A 15,156-nucleotide genomic window follows, 5' to 3' on the forward strand; every position below is an offset into this window, starting at 1 on the left:
AAGTTTCAAAAACCCAAACAATGTGCACTGTTAAGCACTCTGCATCTGTTTGCTTTCCTCTTAGGTCAACTTACATCCTTTCCTTTGTGACACACAGAGGTTCTTGGTGCCATCTGATCCTGTTCAGCACACAGGAGGACAGAATTAATACCCAGCCATGAGTACTCATTGCCAATATAATTAATTTCAGTTGGATTTGTCAGATGTTGTCAAATAATTATTCCAAATATTTTAATTAAGTGATAGTATCATTTTTAACACCACACCTTCTGACTTAATAAGTGCTCTGATGTCAAATATAATTTTAACATTGAAATATTAGTGTCTTAATTTTTCCAAGAAAAAATTATAAAAACACTAGAAAGATAGTCTAGGTCAAAACTGTATGTGATTTTCACTAAACTATACTAACCCAATGGCTGTCTCTTCTACAGTTTTCAGCACTCAGTACAGGAAAGTTGACTCCAATGTGTTGAAGGAACTTGAGTGTTTCACCCTGAGAATGTCACAGGGAGTCACTCCCTGAAAGCCCTATTTGCATCTTGGACAGGACTTAAATGAGTCATTCTTTAATATTAAAGCCTGCTAAATGTTGCTGGTAGTTATATATCTCACGTACAACAATGGTACCACCAAGCCAACACTTGCTGTAAGGCTAAGCCAATCCTGACAAGGCCATGCTTCCCACCTGCCAATCAACCTGTTACTAAAATCATCAAGGATGAGCTATCTCTATCTTCACTTAAGTGCTTGCATGTTTGATGTTCCCTGTCAAGCTGGCCTTAGCAGCTGATTCCATTTCCTCAGAAGCACGTGTGTGCATCCTTTCCTTTGGCTTGTAGAAGGAACCCATTTTGTTTGTGCTGGAGAGAATTGGATGGGTAGATAGGACAAAGTATTGCAATTAAAATGGCTTTCACCCTGCGGGTCTAGGTTTTTCTCAATAGAACCTTTTGTAGAATTTACAAGCTTCAAAATGAAAGCTCTCTTGACACAAATGGAGAAAGAACAACTTCTACCACCCTTCCTTATGCCCCAACACTGTACATTGCTTCATACAATGTCTGACAGGAGGCTGCACTGTTCCTTATCCTTGATTCTATCCAATCTTACCTACTGAGCTCATCTTTTCCATGTCATCACTAGAAGTTCTCTACCTTATTTTCCTGCCAGGATTTAAGATGACTTGATCCTGTAGACTCCTTCCCCTCATGATTCTGAGTAACTTCAGCTGGTCTGACAAAATACAAAGGACCAACAGCCAAGACACTAAGTTCTAGGTGACTCTCCCAAAGTTCTCTCCCTATTCAGAACCCAGTAGATGATGTTGCTACTAAGACCTCTACTTCTTCATGGCTCCAATTTCCACTCCCTGGGCTGTTGGGTAGACAAACACCCAGATTTCACACCCATTTGTTTCTGGATGCCTCCAGATCTCCTAATGATGTCCCTGAATATTACACAAATATCTGTAACAATTCTTCACCATCCTGCCCTAAAATCTGAACTGATCCCCAATGAATCCTAGTCCATCTGTCAAAACTTTGATGAATACATTTCCCAAAGGCACATTCCAGGAAAGGGGGGATATGGAGTCTTGGGTTAGCTCCCTAAGGCCTCACATCTGTAGCTAGTGCATGTATAATAAAGAATAGGAGAAGTCAGTGGTAACACTTCCAGTGTGACACTCACAAGACATTCAGTGTGAGGACATCAGACTGTGGCAGGAGGCATTCAGAATTTCTAATTTCATTCTGTATGAACCCCAGCTAAACAATACAAAGAATAAAAGACAATGCATTAACTGAAGATATTTTACCTCCCTCCAATCCAGGTATGTCAAGCTCAGAATCTGCTAGCTTTGACAGGTCTCAAGTGTTCGCTTTCACCAACCTCTCTTGTCAACCTTTTTGAACTACCTCTATCTGTAACACTTCCCAAAGTCTTCTTAATGGGAAACTCATTGTTCTTCTCTATGTTAAAAGAAAATCTACTGTTTATCCTGGCCAAACTAGGTCCTGTATCATAAGTAATATTAAATTTCACCCCCAAGCCTTTATAATTTTAAGCACTTGACAGATGGTTAATGAGGATTTTGCCTTCCCTATCCCTGCAGAGTTCTTCTAAATAATAAGTGGTTATCTTATTCACCAGGTGTCAGTCTGAGTAATAAAAATGAATACAAATGATTTTTCATTATGTTAGTAATTTGAATCATAATTCTGTTTCCCTCCCATTTCCAGAAGCAGTACACTGTAACAAAATCAATGTCCTCTAGAAAAAAATATCATTAGGATTGGAATTTTAAATGGATTCTCAATCTGGACCAGTTAATAAATTGCTTTATGGTGAGTGTTGCCCAACAAGTTTACAGAAATTAAGTAGAATGGACTTCATTCTGTACTTCTCTTACCATCAATACTCTGTATGTCTTTAGGAGAGGAGTGGAGGCAGTCTTGTTGACTTGATCAAGCTGAACTAAATGTGCATTGGTTTGCAAGAATTCTCTCTCTCTCTCTCTCTCTCTCTCTCTCTCTCTCTCTCTCCCTCTCTCTCTCTCTCTCTCTCTCTCTCTCTCTCTCTCTCTCTCTGTGTGTGTGTGTGTGTGTGTGTGTGTGTGTGTATCAAAATTCAATCTGGGCATAGTTCATGATAGTAAAGTAGTAAAAATAGCTGGCAAATTCTCTTTCCTTACAAGGTTTTCTCTCCATCCTTACCTATTCCTGGGTTTTTTTCAATAATAAAAGAAACTCATCCATGCAGGATCAAAGATAATATATAAGTGGGAAAAAGGTTTACATTCCGCAGAGTCCTACCAACTCAGCCACCAACCTCTGAAACTCCAACCCAGGATTCTTCTCCCCAAAGTACCCTAATTGCAACTCTGAGGTGGAATAGGGTGAGACCTTTTAAAATTGTAGTCTAAGACAGCAAATGATTCAATTTCCTAAGAGGGTAAAGGATTCTATTTCCACCATTTGCCTTTAAGGTCTCTTTCTGCAACACTCTAGCTGTGATAGAAGTACCAAAGGACAACCAGCAAGAGTCAGTTCTCTTTCTTTACTATTTATTGTCTATTCAAAAATCACAGTGGATGAAACTCAAGTCATCAGGCTTGGTGATAAACACCTTTATTCACTGAACCACCTCAAAGACCCTACATTCTTATAGCATGCACCTCTGAGGGAATGAAGCAAGAGCAGACAGGATTCTTAGGCAGGGGTTGTTTTGTTTTGTTTTGTTTTGTTTTGTTTTGTTTTACTTATTTTAATATTGAACAAATTAAGGGAGGAAGAATTAATTTGGTTCATTGTTTTAAATGGTTGCTTGGTTCCATGCATTTCTGCCATCATAGTCACAAAAGGGTATGGCAGAGGTTGTTTATCACTTCTTTCTAAAGATGAAGCAGAGCAAAGAAGACAGGAAGGGCTAAAGTTGAAGCAATCCAAACATCCAGCAATATCCAGAGGCCATCGGAGCCCGATGGTTACTCCTCTACTTTCTGACTGAAATGTTTTCCTAGCTTCACATTGCTCTATCCAGAGACATTGTACCCCTATTTCTCTGCATTCCTTATACACACCTGTTCTCTGATACTAAGCAACCAATATTCTGACACCCTCATCTTAATGAGAGCATCGTTTTTTATTTTATATTAGGTATTTTCTTATTTTACATTTCAAATGCTATCCCAAAAGTCCCCCATACCCTACCCGCATTCCCCTACCTACCCACTCCTACTTCTTGGCCCTGGTGTTCCCCTGTACTGAGGCATATAAAGTTTATAAGACCAAGGGGCCTCTCTTCCCAATGATGGCTGACTAGTCCATCTTCTGCTACATATAGAGCTAGAGACAAGAGCTCTGGGGGTACTGGTTAGTTCATAGTTATTCCACCAATAGGGTTGCAGACCCCTTTAGCTCCTTGGGTACTTTCTCCAGCTTCTGCATTGGGGGCCCTGTGTTCCATCCTAGATGACTGTGAGCATCCAGTTCTGTGTTTGCCAGGCACTGGCATAGCCTCATACATGACAACTATATCAAGGTCCTTTCAACAAAATCTTGCTGGCATATGTAATGGTGTCTGTGTTTGGAGGCTGATTATGGGATGAATCCCCGGGTGCAGCAGTCTCTAGATGGTCCATCCTTTCGTCTCAGCTCCAAACTTTGTAACTCCCTCCATGGGTGTTTTGTTCCCAATTCTAAGAAGGGGCAAACCACTCTGGAAATCAGTCTGGCGGTTCCTCAGATATTTGGACATAGTACTACCAGAGGATCCCGCAATACCTCTCCTGAGCATATATCCAGAAGATGTTCCAACTGGTAAGAAGGACACATGCTCCACTATGTTCATAGCAGCCTTATTTATAATAGCCAGAAGCTGGAAAGAACCCAGATGTCCCTCAACAGAGGAATAGATACAGAAAGTGTGGTACATTTCCACAATGGAGTACTACTCAGCTATTAAAAAGAATGAATTTATGAAATTCCTAGGCAAATGGATGGACCTGGAGGGCATCATCCTGAGTGAGGTAACCCAATCACAAAAGAACTCACATGATATGTACTCACTGATAAGTGGATATTAGCCCAGAAACTTAGAATACCCAAGATACAAGTTGCAAAACACATGAAAGTCAAGAAGAATGAAGACCAAAGTGTGGTCACTTTGCCCCTTTTTAGAATTGGGAACAAAACACTAATGAGAACATCTTTAAGATGCACCGTCTTTCAATTATGGAATATAAGTGGAGAAAATGTGTTGGAAAGGAATTTGTAGCACACAGTCACATACACACACACACACAAACACACACACACACACACACACACACACAGAGAGAGAGAGAGAGAGAGAGAGAGAGAGAAATAGCCCTACACAGAATCAAGTACCATTACATTGTAATATTGTATTAGTCTCTTGTTGCTATAACAAATTATATGGGGAAGTCAACATGAAAGAGGAATGATGTATTTGAGCTCACAGTTTCAGAGGGTACAGTCTGGTACCAGTGAGTAACATTATACAGGGATTGAAAGAAGGATGAACATGACAGCAGCAAAGTCTGCCATGTAGGAAGCTGCCCATATTACAGTGACTATTAAAGAGTTGGGGGAAAGACTCAGGGGCAAGATCTGCTCTTCAATCTGGATATGGTGGTGCCTGTCTGCAATCCCAGAACTTGGGAGGTAGAGGCAGAGGTAGAGGCAGGAGAGTCAAAGATTAAGGGTCATCCTTAGCTACATGGTGAATTATAGGGCAGAATTAATGTAGGGCAAATAATTACTGAATTAATTGTAGATTAGATGCTGTCTCAAAAAAACAAACAAAACAAACAAAACAAAACAAAACCCTGATAGTTCATTCATCTATAAACACAGTCCCTTGGTGAATTTACTGTTCTTATGGTCCAGGCACATATTATCTGAGTAACCTGTTGGAAATCTGGCCTGAAACACATATGCTATAGCACAATTTTACATTGAAACCATAACAAAAGGAAAAACTTACAAGAGATGGGGACAAAAAGGATAGGAGAAGAATTGATTGAGTAGCTTAAATTTTCCAGTGCTGTTATCACTGAGCTGATTCACACAAGGGATTCATTAGACTAAATAAACATAGCTAAAATCATAGCCATATTCCCAAGGCCATTAAGTCCCTATGTTGTCTTGGGCAATGCACTTGATATTTTTCAGGAATTTTGTCTGTGGAAGTTCTTTTCTTAAAGATATGTCTTATTTTCAATTATGTGTGTCTGAATGGGGGTATGTGTCAGTGAGTAGGTACTCTCAGAATGGAGAAGATAGTACTGAATCCCCCAGAGCTGGAGTTACAGAAAGTTGTGAGCTGCCTTACAGGGGTGCTGAGAAACAAATTCCAGTCCTCTAGACATGCACTGTGTGCTCTTAACTGCTAAGCCACTTGACCACAACCCAGTCCATAGAAGTTTTAGTTTCAATAAGTCTTTAATGGAAGGCAATTGTGACTCTGAAAAACATGTGAATTTGCTCCGTAAGAAATATTATTCCACATAAGGTTAATTTGTTTTCAAAGTGCATAAATATCAAAATCATTGACCAGGACATTCTGTTTAAGTGTAAACTATTAATTGAGAAAAATACTTTAGAGACATCAGATCACTGCAAAATGTCAATCACACTCAAGGGAAATGATGATGTTCTGGGCCCTTCATAAAAATGCTCCAAATGCTGCCAGGGTTGAGATAGAATTATACATGCATTTGCAAGCATCTACCGTGAAAATGAAGAGGCAATTTTTATCTCTAGTTCAAAGAAACAATTATTTTCAGATTTGAAATTCTTTTGAGATGACCACAAATTACTATAACTACAAATAAAGTCACTGTCATTTTCTACCCAAAAGATATGATAGAAAGGGAAACATCTCAAGGAGGAAAAAGGCAATACTGTTTCTTACATCAGCAACCTGGGGAAAACATTCTGCATTAAAAACTTATTGGTTATTATATTATAGATAATATGATGACAGATGTGTATTCACTACATAGTAAAACTGTCTGACTCATCATTCCACTCTATTCTCTCTCTTTGTGGGTGTGTCTGTTTTAGTGTTACATGTGAGTGTGTGTGTGTGAGAGAGAGAGAGAGAGACAGAGAGAGAGAGACAGAGACAGTAAGACAGAGACAGAAACAGAGAGAGACAGAGAGACAAAGAGAGAGAGAGAACTAGAGAGACAGACAGACAATCAGACAGAGAATACAATATATGTATATGGTGTGTATACCTGCACATATAGAGACCAGAAGGCATCTGCTATTCTGCTCTATCTCTCTCCATTGAATTCTCTTAAGACAAAGTCTCTTACTAAATACATAGTTAGTCTGGAAGTCATCACACCCCAGAGATCCACCTGTCTCTATACCATAGACAGCTGGGGTTACAGCCACATGCAACCATGCTTGGAGTTTTATACACATGCTGGCAATTTAAGCTCCCGTCCTTATGCTTGTATAACAAGCACTCTTATCCACAGAGTATAGATCGTTTCTTATGCAGTGAGTAAACATGGTAGAAGACTTGAACATTATGACTGAAATATCTTAACAAAGGGATACAGAGAAATTCCCAAAGTCATATTCTTAGTTATTAAAAGAGAGAACAATGGCATTTAAACATACACACACACACACATACTGCAGTTCTTTATACCACAATGCTTCTATCCATGCATACTTTTAGTTTAAGGAAAGTCTATAGAGTTGATCATTTAATACCAGATTAAACGACTCACTGTCACATGCATCGTGAACAAAACATTATAGTAATTCACAACCAGAGAAATAAGAGTCTTAGGTATGTTTTAAGGTATCCTAAATGTATGTTTGGTTAAAGATATGAAAACATTTTAAAGGATATAATTTACAACTCATTACATGTATGCTAAGCATCTCTGGGGTTGTTTTATTTATATCTATATGTGTCTGTCTATGTGACTCTTTGCACACATTAGTGTGAGGACCTGTGAAGGCCAAAGAGAATATTGTATGCCCTGAAGCTAAAGTTACAGCTCCAACATGGGTGGTGGGGACTGAGCTTGGGTCACCATGAAGAACAGCACGTACTTTTGCCCACTGAGCAATCTTTCCAGACCCCAGTGTACTAGTCATTTTTGTTCCCCAAGGATGCATATTTGCATGGAAGTAACTATAGAAGCCACTATACAGAGTGAAAGCACAGTATCTCAGAACTTTAGGGTGAAAATATTTATACCCCTCTGAAGATACACACAGATCAAGGCAACTGCAGCATGTAAACATAGGAAGTAATTATATACACACCATTGATTTGTTGCTTAAAATGTCGCTACATATTTATGTTGCCATCATTAATCCATCTTCTCCACTCATTTGACCTTCTACTAATGCTACTTTAGCTCCCTATCATGTTCCCTCAACTTTAAGGTTAAGTTGCTATGGCAGAAATCATCATGGTAGTGGCTAAAGGTAGATATTTCTGTTTCCATTATAATTTCTGTTCAGAGATTTATTGGACTTTAAGAAATAGACACTATGATACTATTTTAAGTAACACATATATTATTGCTTTTAAAAGTGTTAACATGAAGTAGAAAAAAAAACAGAATGGTTCATGTCTTCATTTTATGTGTGTACAAGTTCATGTGATTGTGTGTATGAGTGTGTGTCTGTGTGTGTGTGTGTCTGTGAGTTTGCATGTGTCTAAGTATCTGTATGCTTGTATGAAGAGGACAGAAGCTGGGTATCTTTCTCTATTATTACTTTTCTACATTAGGTTTGTAAACAGGTTCTCTTGCTGAACCTGGGGCTCATCAATTTGACTAGACCAGTGAGTTCCAGGAAACCTCCTGTCTCTTTGTCCCAAGAACTAGAATTACAAGAGCACACAACTCCACATAGATTTTTATATGGGTCTTTGGGCTCTGGGCTCAGAGCCACATGACTGGAAACATGTTACAGACAGAACCATCTTCCTGGCCCCTCTTCCATCCACTTTACCTTCCACTCATTTTCTTTTAGTCCCCACTCCCATCAACTGTATACTTGATCTGTGGAGAAGAAACCATCACAGTGGTAGGAAAGAATACATAATTGTTTTTCTGTCAGTTGCCATTCAAGGACAGGTAATACTTTAAGACTGAGACCCTGAGATACTACTCTAAGTCACATGCAAGACAGATTTTTAAAAAATAGTTTAAACAGAATGCCAAGGACCATCCTTATCTTGAAAAGGGTTCTTGAGGGAAGGAGTATTTGGGAGCAGTGAAACAAATAACTTAAAGTCACATCATAGGTCCAAACTGACGGCCCATGTTCTGCTCAAAACCTCTTTCCAGATCTCTCTCTCTCTCTCTCTCTCTCTCTCTCTCTCTCTCTCTCTCTCTCTCGCTCAAGATAGCTTTTCAGATTGCTCTCTGTGCTCTGTTTGAGGCAGGTTTTTCTTGCTAAACTCTAAAAACTCTCTAGATAGTCCATCTTTTGTAGATCAAAAGCTCACTTTTTTATTTAAATATCAATTCAATCATTACTTCAGGTTCCCTTTTGATTATCCCCTTTTGATTATCCTGTGAATCAGCATTTCAAGACCCTTAATTCTTAGAAAGAAACAGAAAGCACAAGCACAGACAATAAGATACCTGGGTAGGATCCATCCCTGAAATTATCATTCCTACCATATCTGGGACTGGACCTAAACTCCCTCTGTCCCAGGCTGACATTGAACTCAGGAACATACCTGCCTTTGTAAGCATAAACAAGATGACTTAGCTGGTGGGAATCTTGTCCTGTAATCATGACTCCTTAAATTTCTTTATTTCCTTCCTTCGCATCTTTCTGACAAGCTGGCTCACAGTGCAGTTGCCTCTGTTCCTTTAGATCTGATCTGTGAAGCTCTTTATGCAATTCATATTGCATTCTCATATTATGCACAATTGAGAAATTGTATTTTTTCAACTCATGTTCTCAGTGTTCTTTCCCATAGCCTTAAAGGCTGTCCTGAAGGGCACAGAATTCTATAATTCTGCTGAAACATAGACACACACCCCAGCTCTTGAACTCATGCTCTCTCTGATTATCATGGAGCCATTAACCTTGACAGAAAGGACGTTTCTCAAAGGAGGAACATGAAAATATGTACACTGTTATAAAAGCAAATCTTACACCCACAGCAACCATCACTGTTCCAGGGGCAGGAAACCATATCATACTATCTCTTATATGACCAAGCTGGACTCAGCAACAGAAAGCAGAATTCACATCATCAAGACTCAATTGTAGTCCTACTTTTACTCACTTTTTACATTTTTGTTGCCTATCAACAGAACTCTTACAGGTAGTTTTTTGATCTCTCAGCATCATAAAATATCACAAAGAGTTAACTTCATTGGTGTCACAGGTGGCAATTCCTAGAATGTGGGATTTGTAAGGATTTTTTTACACCTATAGATCCACACCTCCATTAACTTTTGTAATGGCTTCACATAAAGTTAGCACTAAACTTGGACTTTTTTAAAAATATAAATATTCAAAGTCATTTTTATTGCACCCTAAGTTACATGGGTAGCTTGCTGAAAGTTCTAGGGCAGGTAAAACGAGAAAGCTTGGACTTTTGAAAGTGTGATTCACAGTATGTGACAAATAAGGAGTTCCACCTGCAGTCCCATCCTTGATAGTAGGTGGACTGCAACTCATCATTTCTGAGAAACTTCCAACATGTTCAGCCCTCCATGCTGAAGATACTGCCATGGACCTTGACAGTTAAAACACACTGCTTAACCCCTGAGCAATCAGAGGGAGGAGTCAAGAAGTAAATATAGACATCACACTTACATACCCACAGTGAACTCTTTGATATCCACCTTCAAGTTTAAAATTGTCAAGATACACACACACACACACACACACACACACACACACACACACATATATATCAACCACCACCAGTGAGCAAAGGCATGAGATTATTTATCTATGAGCAGATACTAGTGACAAAGATACAGAGTTCAATCTAAATAAATGAGTCTATTTGCTTTCAAAGATAATGAAGCATTTAAGGTGATAAATAAAAATTGCTATGATTACAGGAAAATCATCATTACAAGAAGAAATAAAGGCTTAAGGTGGAATTAAGAGTCAATTAACATTGCCTTTGACCAAGGAAATCAGTTACAGTCAAGTACAACATGAACTTAAAGAACCATTGAGTATAGGCTGGCTCAAGACTGACTTATATTCAGCTAGAATTCTTATATATCCCAGGACTACTAAACCAAGGAATGTTGCCACCCACATTGGGCTGAACCCCCCTTTATCAATTAACAGTCAAGACAATCACACACAGACCAGCCAACAGGTCAGTGTGATCTGGTCAACCTCATTTGGGACTCCTTTCTCAAGTAACTCTAATGCTCCTTAAACTGAAAGTTAAAGTCAACCAAGACCACCATGATCCTCCTATCACAGGTTAGGATGTGCAGGACCTGACCAAGTAACTTTTCCTCAGGTTCAGTTGGCGGTACATTTGAGGTGGCAATTCATCTCTTCTAAATTTTAAGTCACCAAAATGTCTACTGAAAAGAGAACAAACAAACTTGTAAGTTACACAGATAAATAAGGCTGGCCTCCTCTTTTACATTCTGACAGGACAATTTTATATTTTAAGATGACAATCTTAGGCATAGTTTTGTTCCCTGCCAGCTATAAATAGTGCTATTCAGACTTTGAATATGACAAGACGATTACACACCAACGGGAATGGTAATTTTTCTGATGCTGTAGGGAGTTCTCATCATCTAGAAAACTAATCTTTTCCAATTCACTCTAAAATATTGTTTTTAAATAGAGATACAGACATTATCTTAGCAATAGCTTTATTTATTACATGGTAGGAACCTACCATATCAGTATGAGAATTTTCCCTTTTGTAAGATATATTGGTTATTCTGTCACCAAAAGTATAATGCTGAAAACTGTGAAGTTGTAAACATAATGGTTATCTCCTTTGTAAGTATTGTACTTACATGACAGAGATGAAAATACCATTTTATGAAATGTATCAATATTAAGCAATAGATACAAATCTGAAGTAAAGCAATATATGATGTCATCATGTGGTTGTACTATCTTAGAAGCTTGCTCTTTTTAAATGAAAGACAGAAAAGGAGTAGATCTAGAGAAGAGGAGATGGGAGGGGAAGAGAAGATGAGCAACAGAGGGTGCAGAAACCATAATCAAGATGTACTGTATAAGAAAAGCATTTATTTTCAATAAACAAATAAATAAGAGCTAAATAATCCAGAAAAAGATCTAAATTAACAACTTTGGTATATTTACTTACAAGTAAAGTTATAGATCTATATTAACCCTACTTTCAACTTCTTGAACAGTCACTGTCTTGTCCTCCACAAGCCATGCCATCTTACATTCATAACAGAAACCGAGGACATTTCCATCTTCCCTATGTTTCACTTGGATTTTGTCTTGTTGAAGAATTTGTATCAAGTCCTTTGTCTATTTTTATGTGTGTTATACATATTCTTATATATGTGCGTGCATCTTTGTGTGTGCCTATGTTAATAAGGCCATGTCTACTAAAGCACTCATAGAGACCACAGGTCAAGACTTAAGGGTTAGTTCTCTCCTGTCACCTGTAGAATCTTGGACTTAATTCAGGCCAACAGAGGTCATCAAGCTTGCAGCAAACACCTCTACCCACTGAGCCATGCTGCCAGCCTCCTTGTTCATTTCTGATTGACATGTGTCTTTGTGCTACTTAGCTTCAAGCTATTTTATACAATCTGAATATTAAACCATTTCCATTTATGGTCTGTGGCTGTTTTATCCCACTGTGTAGATTAGTTATTTACAATCATTCATTCATTCATTATTTATTTATTTATTTATTTATTCATTTATTTTGCTCATTGAAACAACTTTCACACTCAAGTCTAAGCTGGTTTAGAACTCTGAGTAATTTTTCTGGATAAGCCTATCAGGTGCTAGATTACAGACAGGAGCCACCTAACCTGGCTTTCTTTATTCTCTGTATAATGTTCCATAAAGAAAAGATGTTAGTATTTGTCTTACAAAATCATCTTATTTCTGTTGTTTTTGTCCTTGTGCTTCTATTCTTTTTTCAAAGAATCAATTTTTAGATTCAGCCATTGCATATACCTTTGTGTTTCACTCTCAGACAGCTTCTGTCTGGTGAATAGAGGATCTTAGTCTTTGTGGAATGAGGTGTATGACAGCAGTTATGAGCAATTCCCCTTTAATTCTTGTAAATGGCACTTCCACCATAATAGTGTGTGTGCCCAAACCCTTTAAGGCCATGAAACTGGAGTGCCACTTGTGGTTCCTTTTTACCCAGGAACATTTAAATACAAGTAAATAGGACACTGGCCTCATTGTTTTCCTTAATGTAACCGCCTCACATTTCTGTTTGAAGTCAGTGATGCTTACGCTTACATGCCACAAATCTTGGGAGCTATTCAAGCAGATACTCAAGAGGCCAGAAGCATTAAGTCCCCTAGAACTGGAGTTATATGTGGTTGTGAGCTACCTGAAGTAGGTGCTAAGAACTGAACTTAACTCCTCAGTAAGAGCCCCAAGCATTCTTAACTGCTGAGCCATCTCTCCAACCCCAAGAAAACATCACCAATACTAAATTGCTTCCTGATATTCCTTTTGTAGTGTTATATCCATAGCCAAACCTCACTGGTTATATACAGTCTGTGGTCCATTACCAAGATGGATAAATGAGTGATTGTACCGATATTAGCCGATGTGTAGTCTCACAAAACAAAAAACAAAAAAACAAAAAAAGCAATAAATAAATGAATAAACAAACAAACAAACAAACAATTCTCCTGGCATCTTACTTGTTATTTTGGCAAGACATACCATGTCTATTTTGTTTTTAGCTTTTATTGGTTAAAGTATAATTCCACAAAATAGATCTATTTACACAACATACTATACATAAAATCACACATTTAAAAAGAATTCTCAAAAAGATGATTGTTAAAAGATTCTCAGTTGACTTTTTTAATTGCTCCTCTTTTGTTTGAAAATTCCATACGTGTCTATAATGTATTCTTATTACTCTCCTGTTGTTTCCCTCTCTTATGTCCCTCCAACATCTATCAATGATTCCCAGATCCCTATCAAGCTCCTTGCTAATTTTCTGATTCTTAGTTTTGTTTTTGTGATCCACTGAGTTTAACCAATGCCATCTAGATAGACCACGGATTGGAAGTGGTCCCTTGGAGCTTGATGATGTCATCAGTTGATATACGGACTATGATTTCTCCTTTCCCTGAGTATATTAATAGCTGATAGTTAATCAGTAAGGGATAGTATATTAGTTTTATTTTGTGTTTTGTGATTTTTTTAAAAAAATGTTCAGCATCCTTAACCATCAGGGAAATGCAAATCAAAGCAACCCTGAGATTCTACCTCACACCAGTCAGAATCGCTAAGATCAAAAACTCAGGTGACAGCAGATGCTGGCGAGGATGTGGAGAAAGAGGAACACTCCTCCATTGTTGGTGGGATTGCAAGCTTGTACAACCACTCTGGAAATCAGTCTGGCAGTTCCTCAGAAAATTGGACATAGTACTACTGGAGGATCCAGCAATACCTCTCCTGGGCTTATATCCAGAAGATGTTCCAACTGGTAAGAAGGACACATGCTCCACTATGTTCATAGCAGCCTTATTTATAATAGCCAGCAGCTGGAAAGAACCCAGATGTCCCTCAACAGAGGAATGGATACAGAAAATGTGGTACATTTACACAATGGAGTACTACTCAGCTATTAAAAAGAATGAATTTATGAAATTCCTAGGCAAATGGAGGGCATCATCGTGAGTGAGGTAACCCAATCAAAAAAGAACCCACATGATATGTACTCACCGGTAAGTGGATATTAGCCCATTAACTTAGAATACCCAAGATACAAGATACAATCTGCCAAACACATGAAACTCAAGAAGAACGAAGACTAAAATGTGGACACCTTGCCCCTTCTTAGAACTGGGAACAAAACACCCATGGAAGGAGTTACAGAGACAAAGTTTGGAGCTGAGACAAAAGGATAGACCATCTACAGACTGTCATACCCGGGGATCCATCCCATAATCAGCCTCCAAATGCTGACACCATTGCATACACTAGCAAGATTTTGCTGAAAGGACCCAGATATAGCTGTCTCTTGTGAGACTATGCCAGGGCCTAGCAAACACAGAAGTGGATGCTCACAGTCAGCTATTGGATGGATCACAGGGCCCCCAATGGACGAACTGGAGAAAAGTACCCAAGGAGCTAAAGTGGCCTGCAACTCTATAGGTGGAACAACATTATGAACTAACCAGTACCCCCCAGAGCTCGTGTTTCTAGCTGCATATGTATCAGAAGATGGCCTAGTCGGCCATCAGTGGAAAGAGAGGCCCATCGGTCTTGCAAACTTTATAGGCCTCAGTACAGGGTAACGCCAGGGCCAAGAAGTGGGAGTGGGTGGGTAGGGGTGTAGGGAGGGGGAGGATATGGGGGACTTTTGGGATAGCATTGGAAATGTAGATGAAGAAAATACCTAATAAAAAAAAGCACAGATGAAAATGAGACAACTTCACAGGTC

This window comes from Mus musculus, chromosome 13 (assembly GCF_000001635.26).
Source record: "Mus musculus strain C57BL/6J chromosome 13, GRCm38.p6 C57BL/6J".
Classification (NCBI taxonomy): Eukaryota; Metazoa; Chordata; class Mammalia; order Rodentia; family Muridae; genus Mus; species Mus musculus.